Raw genomic sequence first — 14,571 nt, 5'->3', positions numbered from 1 at the left:
AGCAACACTTCAAAGTCCATGACAGGTCTCTCAGCTTTTCTACATCTCTTGTTGTGGGAACTAATTATAATTTTCCCTCATTCTCTTTGGGAAGTTATTGGAGAAACCAGTAGTGTTGTCCTCAGAATTAAAGGAACTCCAACGCTTATATCAGGAAACTGAAGTCACTTTGATGTCACCAAACAAAAAATCAGGTTCAAGGAAACACTGCCACATCAGGTGGGGCCATTCTGGAAATGAAGGGCCCTCTGACTTGCTGCTCCCCTGAAATTCTGATTTGGAGACCGTCTGTCAGTACCCACTGCCCTTGAGAATCTGTAAGAAACACATGGCCCACCCATTAGCTGGTCCAATGATAAAAGCCATCTTTTTTATCTTGGACCTATGGTTTCTACATGATCAAAACCAAGTCACTCCTTTCTCTCTTAGCTTCAGGTTCCTCACTTAAAAAGGAGGTCATGGCTGTGACTCCATCTCAATATGCTGCAGAAACAGAGAAGGAGGAAAATCTCTTAGTAAAACTCCTTACCCAAGAAAGAAATGACAGCTACTCATCTGGTGATGGTTTGCAGACTCAAGGTCAAATCATGTCGGGTGAAAAATTATCCTGTATAAAGAAATCCTTCTTTCAAATCTCATATTAGCCACCCAGTCTGTACAGTTATTGTGGGCTCCCTATGCCACATGCAGGCCACCATGACAGTGCTGTAAGAAGTGCAAGAGGAAGAAAGACACAAAGCTGTGAAGGCAACATTTGCAGATCTATTTCACCATTGCCCCATTCAGCACCCTCTTCACCCACTTGAGTGGGGAACTTTTGCCCCCTTTTACCTACTCACTGTTCTCATTGTCTTTGCTCCCTTCTGCCAACCCCACTTCCTCATATCAAAATCTGCTTTCCACCAAAAAAGATCTCTGTGCTCCTTCATACTAGGGTGCAAGTGACTGATAGCTTAAATCATAATCTCCCCCAGGGAGATTTAAATTTTTCCCAGTGCACAAGCTCCTATGGTGGGATCTCAGCCGTCATAGTTCCATACAAGGGACGTATTGTGGGCTGGAAGCTCCTTTCAACACCCAGAAGTCACATTACAGAAGGTTCCACCAAGACCAGCACTGTCCAAAAGAAATAAAATAGAAGAAATAAAATTACACAGATGTAATTTAAAATTTTCTAGTAGCCACCTTTAAAAAAATGAAACAATTGAAATTCATTTTAATAATATATTTTATTAAGCCAAATATATCCAAAATATTAGTTCAAGAGGTAATCAATATAAAAAGAAATATTAATAATATATTGTACATTTCCTTTTTCATACTAAGTCTCCCAAATCCTGTGTGTGTTTTACACTAGCAGCTCACGTCAGTTTGTGCCAGCGAAGTTTCAAGTGCTCATAGCTGCCTGTGACCGGTGGTCACACATTGGACAGCAGAAGTCTAATGAATGACTCTGTGTGAGAGAACCCTCAGCTCTGAAACACTGCATAGTAAGTAGCTGATAACACTGCCTGTTTCTCCTTCTTCCTCTGCATTCGCCTGCCCTGTCGCTCTTTATAACAGCTCACACTCAGTGAGTACCCACAGTGCATGGAATGGCTGTGAAGCCTCGTCACCCGCAGGCCAGTACCAGTAGGGAAAGGAGGCACAGGAACGGAGAAGCTGGCCAGCGGTTCGCTAGCTAAGAAGTGGGAGAGCTGGATGAAGCACTAAAAAAAGGATCACAGCAGAAAGGAAGACAGGGGCAGACAGGCTGAGCTGGCTGGAGTCATTTGTGGACAGGAGTATCACCCAAATGTGTAGGTGCCTCGGCTGACAGAGAGAGACTTGGAAGTGTAGCATCACAAGGTCTGTCCCCCCACAACTTTCCTTTTCTCCAACCTCCCCCCCGCCCCCAGTCACACGGCTCTGTTCCTGTGGTCCTGTGGGTTGTTCAGACCACACATATCCATATGTACTGCACAGAATACAGAGAAATGTAGAGCATGATCATGCCTGCCTTCCAGGGGCTCTCACTCTAGTAGGGTAGATAATGAAAATACACCACATAACTCAGCCCTTGCGGTCAATACACAGACTAAGAATTCAGAGTAATCAAGGAAGGCTTCATGGAAGAGAGAGCACGGAGCTGAGCTATGCAGGAGGGCAGGAAGTGAGCTCTCGGGTGCTGTTCCAGAGAGACCTGCTGAAGCTAAGGCTTGAGGGCAGGGGTGGGTGGGGAGATGGGCCACAGCCCAGAGGAGGGGAGCCCCTGGTTATAGCAAGTGCCAACCAACTGAAGGTGTCACCAGTGCTGGGGTGTCCCTCCCAGTAGAAAGGGAAGTGTTTCTGATCTCTGACCCTTACTCCCACCCACCCTTAGGAGGAGAGCTTCTGTCCCAGGATTCACAGAAAATATCCAGATATTCTTTTTGCTTAGGTCACCCACCCACTCCTCAGTGATGAGCTTCGCCTAGGGATGTTGGCTGATATCGGCTCCCTCAGAATCCCCTGGAAATCAAAAGAGGGAGGAGAGAATGATACAAGCAAGGATAATGGAAAGGCAACCATTGGGGCCCTGGGTGGCTCAGTCAGTTAAGCGTCCGGCTTTGGCTCAGGTCATGATCTTGTGGTTCATGGGTTCGAGCCCCATGTCGGGCTCTGTGCTGACAGCCAGCTCAGAGCCTGAAGCCTGTTCCAGATTCTGTGTCTCCCTCTCTCTCTGACCTTCCCTGCTCACACTGTCTCTCTAGCTCTCTCTCGGAAATAAATAAAACATTAACAAAAAAGGAAAGGCAACCAGCAGTCGTCCATGACACTGGGTCTTCTACGTGTGCATTTCTTGTCCTGGTTTATTTTTTGATATTGCTGTTGTTTCTTTTGTTTTGCTTTTTTTTTTTTTCTTTTTTAGAGAGAGAGGAAGTGAGCCGGAGAGAGAGGCAGAGGGAAAGAGAGAAAAAAACCCTTAAGCAGGCTCCATGCTCAGCACAGATCCCTATGTGGATCTCTATTCCACGACCCTGGGATCATGACCTGAGCTGAAATCAAGAGCCGGACACTCAACCAACTGAGCCACTGAGGAGCCCCATTTTGTCCAGGTTTTAAGGATAAAGTGTTCGGTTTGTTTCCTGAAGCATTTTGTGCATAAGAACCCAGGCCGATGTTGCTGTGAGTGATGATTTAAGGGAGCTTTTTCATCCTCCAGTTTCCTTCCTTTCTAAGTAGTCACAACAAAGCAAACCACTTTAAACTTTAATGTCACAAAATAGAAGCATCTATCTCCGCCTCAATGCTACCGACGAGTTCAGCCGGATCTTCGAGGTGTAAGATGTTTTGTAGCATCCCTTACCAGCTGCAACTGCTCTCTGTTAAGAGCCAGTGCTCTGGGAAAGTTCTTCTCTGGAGGCAGCCATGCCATCTAGCCCAGAGAATCAAGTTCATGGACAAAATACCATAGCGGGTCAGGAACATGAGCTCGAGGGTCAGTCCTGTCCTCTCCTCTGCAACAAAGGGATACCACAGCTCCTGCCTCACAAGGTGGTTGTGAACGTTACAAGAGATCATGTATACATAGCCCTCATCCAAAGGTAGTTTCCAATACCAGTAGCTATTTTCCTGGCACTGCAATGAAACATGTATTTTTTAGATGGTGTGTTTCTAGAGAATATTTGTGGGAGGCAGGGGGAGTGTTTGCTTGTTTGTGTTTTTCTTTTTAAGACGGAACCCTGCTGTGGAAGAGCAACAAAGAAAACTCCTCTGCCCACTGTGTTTGTGGTTAGGCCTTCTTGCAACTTCCCTCTTCAAAGCGAGCCATTCTTTGTCTCTTAGAAGGAGTGCAAGTGGAGACAAAAGTCAGACAACCTACGAGCTAGCGAAAGGCTTTGGGAGCCGCAGGCCCTGGTGTGTGCTCGGGGGGCAACAGGCACAGGCCCTGCTCCTCTGGCTCTGCGGGCTCTCCCTGTGTGGTCCCTAATGCAGGTTCCAGGGGCGGCCTGCGGCCTATATGGTCCTCATGAGAGAGAAGGGCTGTCAAGATGGCGCCTTTGCCTTAAAAACGGTATAAGGCATATGCTTGCTCTAAAATGTTAACCACTGCTTTGCTTTACTTCCCTACCTCTTATACCTCTTTAAAAAAAAAATTATGCTCTGTCAATCTCTGAAACCCTTAACAAAGAAGGTTGAAAATGCACAGTGGCATGAATCAGGACCTATGGGGCTTCTCAACATGACATGGAAATATGGGAAGCTGGACCACACTCTAATTTTATGACCCCGACTTTATTGCCGGCATAGAGGCAATAAAGAGATATAATAAATGAAACAGCAGCCTGGCTGAATCTGAACCCTTCTGGTAGCAGCTTCCCAGACCAGGGAAGGGAAGCCAGCGCTCCTCCAGGCGCGACTTCCGGGTGGCTTCATTAAAGAAATACATCAAATGCTGCGTTCCTGTGAAACTGCACAAATTAGTGGCATGACCATCAGGCGTCAGAAATGGGAAGGCAAATGAGAAAGGGGTGGATTCTCGAAATCATGACCTGGTGAACCAGAATCTTAAATCAGATGAAAATGAACATAAATTGCTTGGGATACATGTTAACTCATAGTGCAGCCATTCTAAATGCATTATCATCAACTTCTCAGTTATTAGCATATTTCAATTTAAAAATCTGTTTCACTAAGTTTTTACAGGTAAGAGAAAAGATCCATTATCTTCTCAGTAGAAGATCCTTCGAGAAGAGTATTTTGTAAATTAGATTTCCAGCTCTGAGTTTTGGTTTCCTGGTTTGTGGAATTATATGAATCAAAAAAAATGATTAATAGCAATTTAAGGTCTCAGGACACAAGAACAGTTAGCAATTGGCTGATGTTTCTGTTTTTCAGATGTCAGAACTATTTATTTTAAGAGGCTCTGCTTACAGCAACACTATTTATATCCATATAACAGTAATAACAATGTGTAATCTCACTGGGGGTGTGATAAGTATAGACTAAAATAGGGAATGGTGTTATTGGTTTCTACTTTTTTTTTAAGTTTTATTTATTTGAGAGAGAGAGAGAACATGAGCAGGGGAGGGGTAAAGAGAGAGGGGAAAAGAGGATCCGAAGCTGGCTCTGCATGGATAGCAGAGAGCCTGATGTGGAACTCAGACTCAACCAACCATGAGATCATGACCTGAGCCAAAGGCAGATGCTTAACCAAGTGAGCCACCCAGGTGCCCCTACTTTGACTTTTCTTTTAATTCCATAAAATCCTTATATTGACAGTTACTAAATGATGCACTTAAAAAAAAAAACTATAGAAAAAGGGATCAGATGTGTGGTCAAGAGACAAGGAGTGGAGAAGGGGGCTGGAGAAAGGTGGTCAAAAGGCCGAAACTTCCAGTGACAAGAAAGTACCAGGGATACAATGTGCAGAGTGATGACTGCAGGTAACACTGCTAGACAATACATAGCAAAGCTGGTAAGAGAGTAAATGCTTAAAGTTCTTACCACAAGAAAAAAAAATTTTTTCTTCTGATTTCAATTTTTTGGAAATTGTGTCTACATGAGATTGATGGGTGCCAGTTAAACTTAGTGAGATCATCATGTCACATATATGTAAGTCAAACCATTATGCTGCACACCTTAAACTTATAGAGTGAGGTGTGTCAATTAGATCTCAATAAAACTGGAAAAATATGTAGATAAATGACTCCAACCTGGAATCAGGGAATGATAGGAAATGGAGATAAAACTAATAGATGCATGACCAGATGTATACATATATACATATATATATGAATATTATTAAAAAGATAGTTTAATAAGCATAACTGAAATATGCTCCCCGAAGTATTTAACAGTAAGTAATAAAGTATGAGGGAAATTAAAAGCAGAAAGACCAAAGTGTAGCCAATCAGTCTGGAAAGTAAAATCGTGTGCTCCCTTGATTAGTCTCTAACTGCTAGCAGTCCCTCATTCTCGCCAGAGACACAGTGGAGTGACCTACTGTGACTATGGGATTCAGGGCAGAAGTGTTTCCCATGGTTCTTAACGAATTACCAGGGGGAAGAGGCTTGTGGACACTGCTTATGTCTGATTTTGGTTGACCATCCTGCCTTTACCCTCAGCCAAATGACGATAAGAGCTCATGGTCAATTTAAGAACCCCTTGTAAAACATAAACAAAATCAAGGGAGCCTAAGTTGCATTGCCTAGGAGTGGCTGCGTAGAGAGTCCCCATAAGAGGTTTGTCCCAGAGCAAGATAGCTCTGCTCCTGCTATCATTCTGCCAAAGAGGCTTTTCTCTTTTGTTTTGGAGATTCCTTAAGCACTCATTTATAAAGCCATTTTGTGACATGAAGACAAGAGGCCAAACCAGAGGTCACCTTGCCAACCCAGAGGCCTGGGACCAACACAGCTTTTTCTTTTCACAAACTTTCATTATGAAGAAAGGCTATGAATTTTGACTCTTTTTAAACTGGGAGCACCACCCATGTATTTGTCTCAGAATGAAATCAGTTCTCAAAATCAAGATAACTCAGAAGCCACAACCAATTGGGATCTCATCGCAACTCTGGAGTTAGTATTCTGCTGTTTTCATAGGAAGTCCCTGAGGAAATAATTCAAAGAAATGTTTGTATGAGGGCCTTCCTGACTAGCCACTGGCCACAGGGCATGCCTCTATCCTCCTCTGGGGTGCTGGTCATGACCCTCAGGTCAGCCATGGTTGAAGGACCTGGCCTTCTGTGGATAGATGCCTGGGACTCCAAACTCTGTAATACTGGAGTCTACAACACGAGACCATTGTGTCCCCATGTAGCCATCCTTTCTATTCCTCAGGGAGTCGTTGTCAGATGCAACCCTGAGGGGAAATACAGGCCACAGAGATGTCTTAACCCCTTAACTTGCCACTCTCTCCCAATTCACAGTGTTTATTTGGGACACTATGCAACCCAAAGATAAACCCCACCTGGGCCTATCTAAAATGCTGCCCCCTCCCCACCTTAGATTTACTTTCAAGGTGAGACTCTCAGGGTAAAACTAGCATTTTTAGGTCTTATTGGCCAGCCAACCTCTGTCCCCACCATGCTCTGTTTCCAGGTACCTTGGAGATTCTGTTTCCTTGGTGTTCAGTCAAACAAAAACTCACATTCTCAAGGAGGTCTTCTCCCTCAAGGATGGAGTGAGAAGAGAGACCAGGCCCATAGCAACAGAACCCATCTGGTTACCATCACTCCTTAACTAACTACCCAAAAACTTAGTGGCTTAACACAACAACCCATTTATTGTTTAAGGGTACAGTTTATGAGTACAGTTTTATTGGCAGGAATTCAGGCAGGGCTCAGCAGAGTGATTCTTCTGCCTCATGAGGCAACCATGAAGGTCACTGGGTGGCATTCAGCTAACAGATGTCTTCACTGTCATGTCCTTCCCTGAGGACTCTGTGGTCTGGCCGCCTCCAGGAGTACCTGCTCTGACCACATTGCTTGTTATGACGCTACCACAGGACTCTCATAGTGTCACTGCACTAAACCCTAGGTGCCAGAATAGTTGCCAGTCTGCACAGATTCAAGGGCTGGGAACATGGATCCCACCTCCACAGTGAGGTGTGCCAAAAACTGCCATTCCCAAGAACTGTTCCCTCAGAATCCTGGTTCCTCTGGTCTTCTCAGTGACAGAGGAGTGACTGGAGGCTACTAACCCTCTGTCCATCTTAGAGGGCTCCTCATGGGAGAGCCCTCACTTCCCAACCAACCACTGCCTGTAGGTATGAGTCACCAATGTCTTGTACTGGCTCTTCTTCAGAAGAGTGGTTTGACAAACACATGAATGAAACACATTAAGGAAGTGAGTCTTTTTTATTCCCTGTCCTTCACTGAGAACCCATCCACCATATTTCTCAGTGGATCCATATCACCCACAGGGCCACTTCCATAACTTAATTCTAAAAAAGGCAATAGAGCAGAGCTGGCCTGGGCTTATATCCTGCTCCTCACACTTCCTCCAACTTAGCTTCTCTCATTCTCAGTTTCCTCAGCTACAAAGTGATGCAATAATATGAGAACTAAAACACATGTTAAATACTTAGAAGATTGCATGGCACCTAGTCAGTGATCAATAAGTACCAACTGATTATTAATTTGATTTTAAAAGCCTCCCATAAACCAGCCCCTATTTACATGGATAAAAATCTCTCCTTCACTAAGTTTAGCTGACCCCAAGCTAGACTGTTCTTCTTTCTTTCGGCCTAAGAAGGTTCCATGAGGGTTCTAACATCAGTGATTTTTCCCTCCTGGGAACATACCTCCAAGAGTCATCTAGGCTGACTCTTGGCCTTTCAGCATTTCTAAATCCCACCTTCTTTTCCCCCAGTTCCAACTCCAACCCCTCCAGACTAGAAAGAGTTCTCTCCTTCTAGAAAAGCATAATATGTATGAATTATCCATTCATGTGGCACTATTGGTTTCAAATCACTTAAATCTTTTATTGTCACTTCAGATTTTTATGTGTTAAGGCTCTATCTCTTCAACTAGACTGAATATCCTTGAGAACATAATGAGCAGACCTTCTACAGAGTGGGCACTTGGGTCATCACTCTGGAATTCCCAGATGGCAACCTAGGATTTGCCTAGAGTTTTAGACATATCTGGACAAATAATCTTAGTAAAATTTAAGGTCTGTTAAAATTTTCAAGTCCAGTCAGAAGAGATTATTTTTAAATAACAGCTCCCTGTTGGCAGCTCCAAAGATCTCAACAATCTATCTTTAAATAACCAGACTACCAGAGTTCATCTTCAGAGTCGAGAGGAAAAACATTTATTATATTCCCATTCTGTTGCTTGACCCTAGGACTTGCACTTTTCTAATTTTAAAAAGTAAAGCTAAAGAGGCACATTGACTGGGTAAAGCAAAGATTTCATACTACCCAACAGTCTGACCCAATAAAAAAAAAAATACTGACGATCCCCAAGTGGGGATTCAATAGAAGGACTGACAGCTGACAGCTCAGGAAAGACACCAGACAAAATAGAATTCCTCAAACATTTCTGAATACCCATGGCTGATTAGGACAGTCTTCTGCTCTTCTACTTATCTTCTGGGGCCTAGACTATGCTTCTTTTTTAGTATCTTTAGGTAAGGATGAAAAACATTTTGAAGGTGAGTTGCAGCATCTGTGCTGCATCTCCATCATTAGTAAGCTTCTAACTCTATAATGGACATCCACTCCTTTTGTCAATCCTAAAATACCAATGGGCACAGACAAAAACAATCTGGAAGAAAAGCCTTCTTTCTTTAGTCAAAGAACCAGGAAAGGGGCAGCCCATCAAGACAGAAACTTTTAGACAACAACAACCCCAGTCCAGCTAAATGCTGCAGAGAAAACCACGATGCCCAAACACTTCTGCCAGCAAAGGATAAACAGCTTAGACTTCCATCTTCACCAGACTGTAACAAGGCACCCAATCCCTCACCAAGGTGGTGTCAGAGATGTTTGAGTGGGGGGCCAGAACTTTCAACCCATTGGACAGTGACAAGCCCCCCCCAACACACCCCATTCCTTCAGTGTCAATGGAGACCAAGTGGCCTACACTTCCACTCCCACTTGCAATAACAAGGCACCCATCCCCCTCCTTTCCAAGGTGGTGTCAGGACCCCAGTGGAGAGTCAAGGCCTTCACTACCACGTCACCAATGGTCAGTAGAGGCCACATGAGGAGCAGTAATATGGCAACCTTCCCTCATCCTTGTCAGGGTGTTATCAATGGAAGCCTAATGAGGGGCTTAAATTTTGAAATGTAAATATGGTTTATCCTGTGATGAGCACACAGGTCTGATGACAAGAGAGAGTAGATGATGTACTTACCAGGGAACAGGATGATTTTCCTCAGTGTGAGAAGATGTCATTCATGTGGCTGGAACAGCCCTAAACATACCCTACAACTGCAAAAGTTATTCCAGTTGTAACCTAGGTTTTAGGATGTGTCCACTTTGGGGAGGCAATTGTCAGGGCCTCAGCTCCCAATTTCTCCAGCTGAGTCATCCACTTACCAAATCCAACATTTACCAAATTTAAAACCAATGCCGATTGATGTCCATGGGCTTGGGGTTTTATTTTAAGTATGATGGAAACCACTGGAGAGTTTTAAGTGGGGTTTGTTAAGTTTGATTTATGGATTTTAAATTTCTCTCCTTTTAGAGCATTGTGGTTAATGGATTTGGGGAAAGGGCAGGAGATCAGCAAGAGCAATAATCAGGCCACAGAGGAGGGTGGCTTGAACAAGGGAGAGGGAAACAGTGGGAAAGGATCAGATGTGAATCACATTTTTATGGCAGGGCAAGAAAGACTGCTGTTGGATTGGATATGGAGTGTGAGGGGAAGTGAGAAACTGAGTGTTTCTCATCAAAGCAGCTGGGTGGATAGCGAAGCCATTAACTGGGCTGGGAAAGACCAAGGAAAGAAAAGGGATAGAGACCTTCCAGAAGCAGAAATGGGAAGTAAGGAGGCCACTGCGCTGCACTTCTCCACTGAGGGGCCAGAGTGTAAGATAACAAGCCACCTTTATCACAGCAAGTGGGGCTCTCTGTGCTCAGAAGCAAGCCATGCCCCACAAAGGCTGGATGCCATGATGATGTCTGTGGGGACTGAGGATGTGGGGGATCAGCCCATCCCAGACCACGAGACCCTGGAGCACAGCGGAAGGTGGGGGAGAGAAAAGGCCTGAAGCCATGTGGTTTTAAGGATGACTGAGGTGCCCAAGATAAACAGGAATATGAGGCCCATCAAGGGTCCAGAAGGCAACACTAAATGCCTTCTTCTGAGGAATTCTGCTTTGGGGAAGGCTTTTTCCCAAGGCCTCACAGGAGCAGAGGGTGCAATGGGCGTGATGGGTGAGGGCCACCCCTGAGGCCTCAGGCTTGGAAGGAAAGCAGAACTCCCCACTCCCTGCCCTACTTGCTGTTCTTCCTTAGGAAGAGCCATCCCTCCCTTCAGACAAGGAAAGTCTAGGCCTCGATGTTCCTGGGGGCTGAGTGCTGGTGGGAGGTTGGGGAGAAAGCACCGGGTAATGATCACCAGCTTCCACTGCGGCCAGTTTGCTCTGAAAACATCCAGAAGCCAACACGTTGTGCTTCCGTGAGGATTGGTTTCAGCCCAAAGATGTTCATTTCTTACCTGTACGAGAGATGCATGTTCCTTCAACTAATGTGATGTTGGCCATATGTCTTAGGGAATAATAAGCTTAGCTTCATTTTGCTAAGGAAACATCTATGCCCTCCCTGCCCTGCTTATATCACAAATGTCCTCATATTAGCTGCTCATTCACTCATTCATTCATTCATTCATTCATTCAACAAGTGTTTACTGAGCACCTACTATGGATGGACCCTCTCCTGAGTGCTGGGGTTACTAGAATGAATAAAACGAGAAGAAAAAAGACAAGACTAAAATCTCTGCCCTGGAGATACAGGAGTGCTGATGCATAGGGGCACATGTACCCCAATGTTCATAGAAGCACTCTTAACAATAGCCAAAACATGGAAAGAGCCTAAGTGTCCATCAACTGATGAATGGATCAAAAATATGTGGTTTACCTATACAATGGAATACTACATGGCAATGAGAAAGAATGAAATCTGGCCATGTGTAGCAACATGGATGGACCTTGAGGGTGTTATGCTGAGCGAAATAAGTCAAGCAGAGAAGGACAGCTACCATATGTTTGCACGTATAGGAGGATTAGGAGGAACTTAATGGAGGACTTTGGGGGAGAAGAAGGGGGGAAACAGGGGGGGAAAGGGAGGGAGGTAAACCATGAGAGACTCTTGAAAGCTGAGAACAAACTGAGGACTGATGGATGTGATGGGAATGGAGGAGGGCACTTGTTGGGATGAGCACTGGGTGTTGTATGGAAACCAACTTGACAATAAACTATTTTAAAAAATAATAAATAAAAAGACAAAAAAAGTCTCTGCCCTGGAGTTTATATTCTAATGGGGGAAGATAGAAAGCATTACAAAATAAGACAATTGAAAAGAAAATGGTGGGGGCTATTTAACCATCTGGGTGGCTCAGTTAGTTAAGTGACCAACTCTTGATTTGGGCTCAGGTCATGATCTCATGGTTTACGAGTTCAAGCTCCGCATGGAGCGCTGTGCTCACAGCGCAGAGCCTGCTTTGGATCCTCTGTCTTCCTCTCTCTGCCCCTCCTGCACCCACACACACACTCTCTCTCTTAAAAAATAAATAGATGTTTAAAAAAAATAAAAAAGAAAAGAAAATAGCAAGGGAAGGGGCCTGTAGGCAAGACATAAGTGCTAAGGGGAAAAGTAATGCTGGGGATGGTGAGGAGCTGGTGTGGGGTCAGGGTGTCTGGGGACGCTTCAGTGAGGATGCTCTGAGCAAAGCTGGAAAGGCGTGTTCCGTCCTGCCCAAACCACTTCTGAGGAATCCCTCCATTTCTCTCCTGGCTACTGCCTGAGGGAAGGAAGACGTTCCATCCACCCAACACCTCATGCTTTCTGGATCAGGTCCTGGCTGGAGCAGTAAATGCAGTGCCCTGTTGTCTGTATTACAATTCACTGCCTCAGACTTCTCTCCCTGACCCGGGTCCCACTTCTCCCCTGCTCCCCTCTCTACCAGCCAGCCCCTCCTTCACTTGTCCACACTGCTCTTGTCCCCTGGGCCCACTTGGAACTGATGCCTCAATGCAGGATCCATGCAAGGACAGAGAGAGAGGAAATCCCTCCTCCTTAAGGCCTAAATGTGTGAGGAGTTATCTCCGTCTGCAGCGACACCCCTCTGGCTGCTGGACCTTCCTGCAGAAGCTTCCTTCTGTTACTAACAAATATTTTCCATGTTTATTCAGTATCCCTCATCTGCCCTTCTTTTCACTCCTGTGACTATTTGCCTCTCCCTTCTGTCTCTGTCTCTTATAGACAACTGCTCCTTGTTGGGCACAGGAGGACAGCCAATGATGAATCTGGCTTCACCTAATCCCAGACCCCTATTCTGACCAGTGGACAAGTCTCTTCGGCCTCCTTGTGTTCCACCCAACTGGAAAGCCGGAATGATGAGCAACACTTCCCTGCAGACCAGAATTAACATAATTTTCATGTATTTTACCAAAACCTAGACCTTCAGTTGCCAAAAAGAGCATCTTGTGTCAATCACGGACATGAAGAGGCTGCCCCCTGCAAAGCTGGACTAAATCTTTAGGGAGAAGAGAAATTGCCAGAAAGAAATGAGAACATGTTAGAGGCAGAAAGAACAGCTCTTAGGGGGCCAAGCTGAAATAGAGAGAGTGTGCAAGAGAAAAAATAGGGAGAAGGAAAATAGTAATGGGAGACAAAAGAGGGGAAAGTGAGAGACACTGAATAAACATGAGAAAATGGAAGTAAAAAACAGAAGGACGCTGAGGAGAAAAGTAAGATTGTGTTATAAATACATCATGGTTCTTTTCCTTCAGCAGTTGAGGTATGTGCCATGCAGCACAAAGCAGTCTTCTACAAGCTGCGACTAGAATCCTCATTCACAGAGTGGAGTTTCCTATTTGGGGTAATGTATTTAACAGTTCAGTTTCAATCCCAAAGAAATATGTCTAGGTAAACAATGAAAGGTGCAGCTTGCTACCAGTTACATTCTTTAGCATATATTATAGACACACACTCACACACACACACACACACACACACATTTGGGGGGGTCAACTCTAATAAGAGAGAAAAGCAACCAATAACAGAGGTTGGTTGGAGGACAATGTAACTTACTGTTCATTATATACCCTTTAAAATATTGTATATGCTTTTTGAATATTTTACATATTATCTATTATAGATTGAGATGGAAGGAAAACATAGATAAAATACTTCCAGCCCTTGGAAATACTCATGGATATTTTCTGACCTTTATACAAGGCTAAACACTGACAGTGGCAGTGTGGGTGGGGATTGGAATTTACAAAACAAATTTCATTCAAAACCCTACATCCCCCATATTACTCCCAAGTCTCAACAGAATGAGCCACAAGATAAGAGAGTACAATGCCACAAATGGATCAATTCCAGTTTCCTCCCTTTGATTCTCGTGGAGGCACATTTTGGCTTATAGATGTATAATATAAAATAAAATGATCTGCTCAAATGCTACTAAAATGTGAATTTACTTGGGGTTTGGGCATGTCACATGGAATAATAAATCATTCACTGTCTACAAAAAATATCTGTAGAGCAGAGTACCACTGTGCCTATTTTTTTCAAAGTATCTAATTGTGGTTTCTTCATGTCTCAGGCATCATAAAAGTTAAAACGCCCTAAGTCCTGCATTTCCTTTTTTTTTTATTTAAAGATTTTATTTATTTATTTATTTTGAGTTGGGGAAGGGCAGAAGTAGAGGAAGATGGAGAATCTTAAGCAGGCTCCACACCCAGCACAGAGCCCAACCCAGGGCTCCATCTCATGACTGTGAGATCATGAACTGAGACAAAATCAAGAGTTTTGATGCCCACCCAGGCACCCCCTAAACCTTACATTTCTATTACCACTTAAGTGGATTGTGATCTAAACAGAGGCCAGTGAATACTTGCCCTCACTATGTCTCTATTTCTGGCTAAAGG

This window comes from Hyaena hyaena, unplaced genomic scaffold, assembly GCF_003009895.1.
Source record: "Hyaena hyaena isolate Hyena2069 unplaced genomic scaffold, ASM300989v1 scaffold_269, whole genome shotgun sequence".
In the NCBI taxonomy this organism is placed as follows: domain Eukaryota; kingdom Metazoa; phylum Chordata; class Mammalia; order Carnivora; family Hyaenidae; genus Hyaena; species Hyaena hyaena.
The sequence above is the reverse complement of the archived record's forward strand: the minus strand, read 5'-3'. Positions refer to the sequence as shown.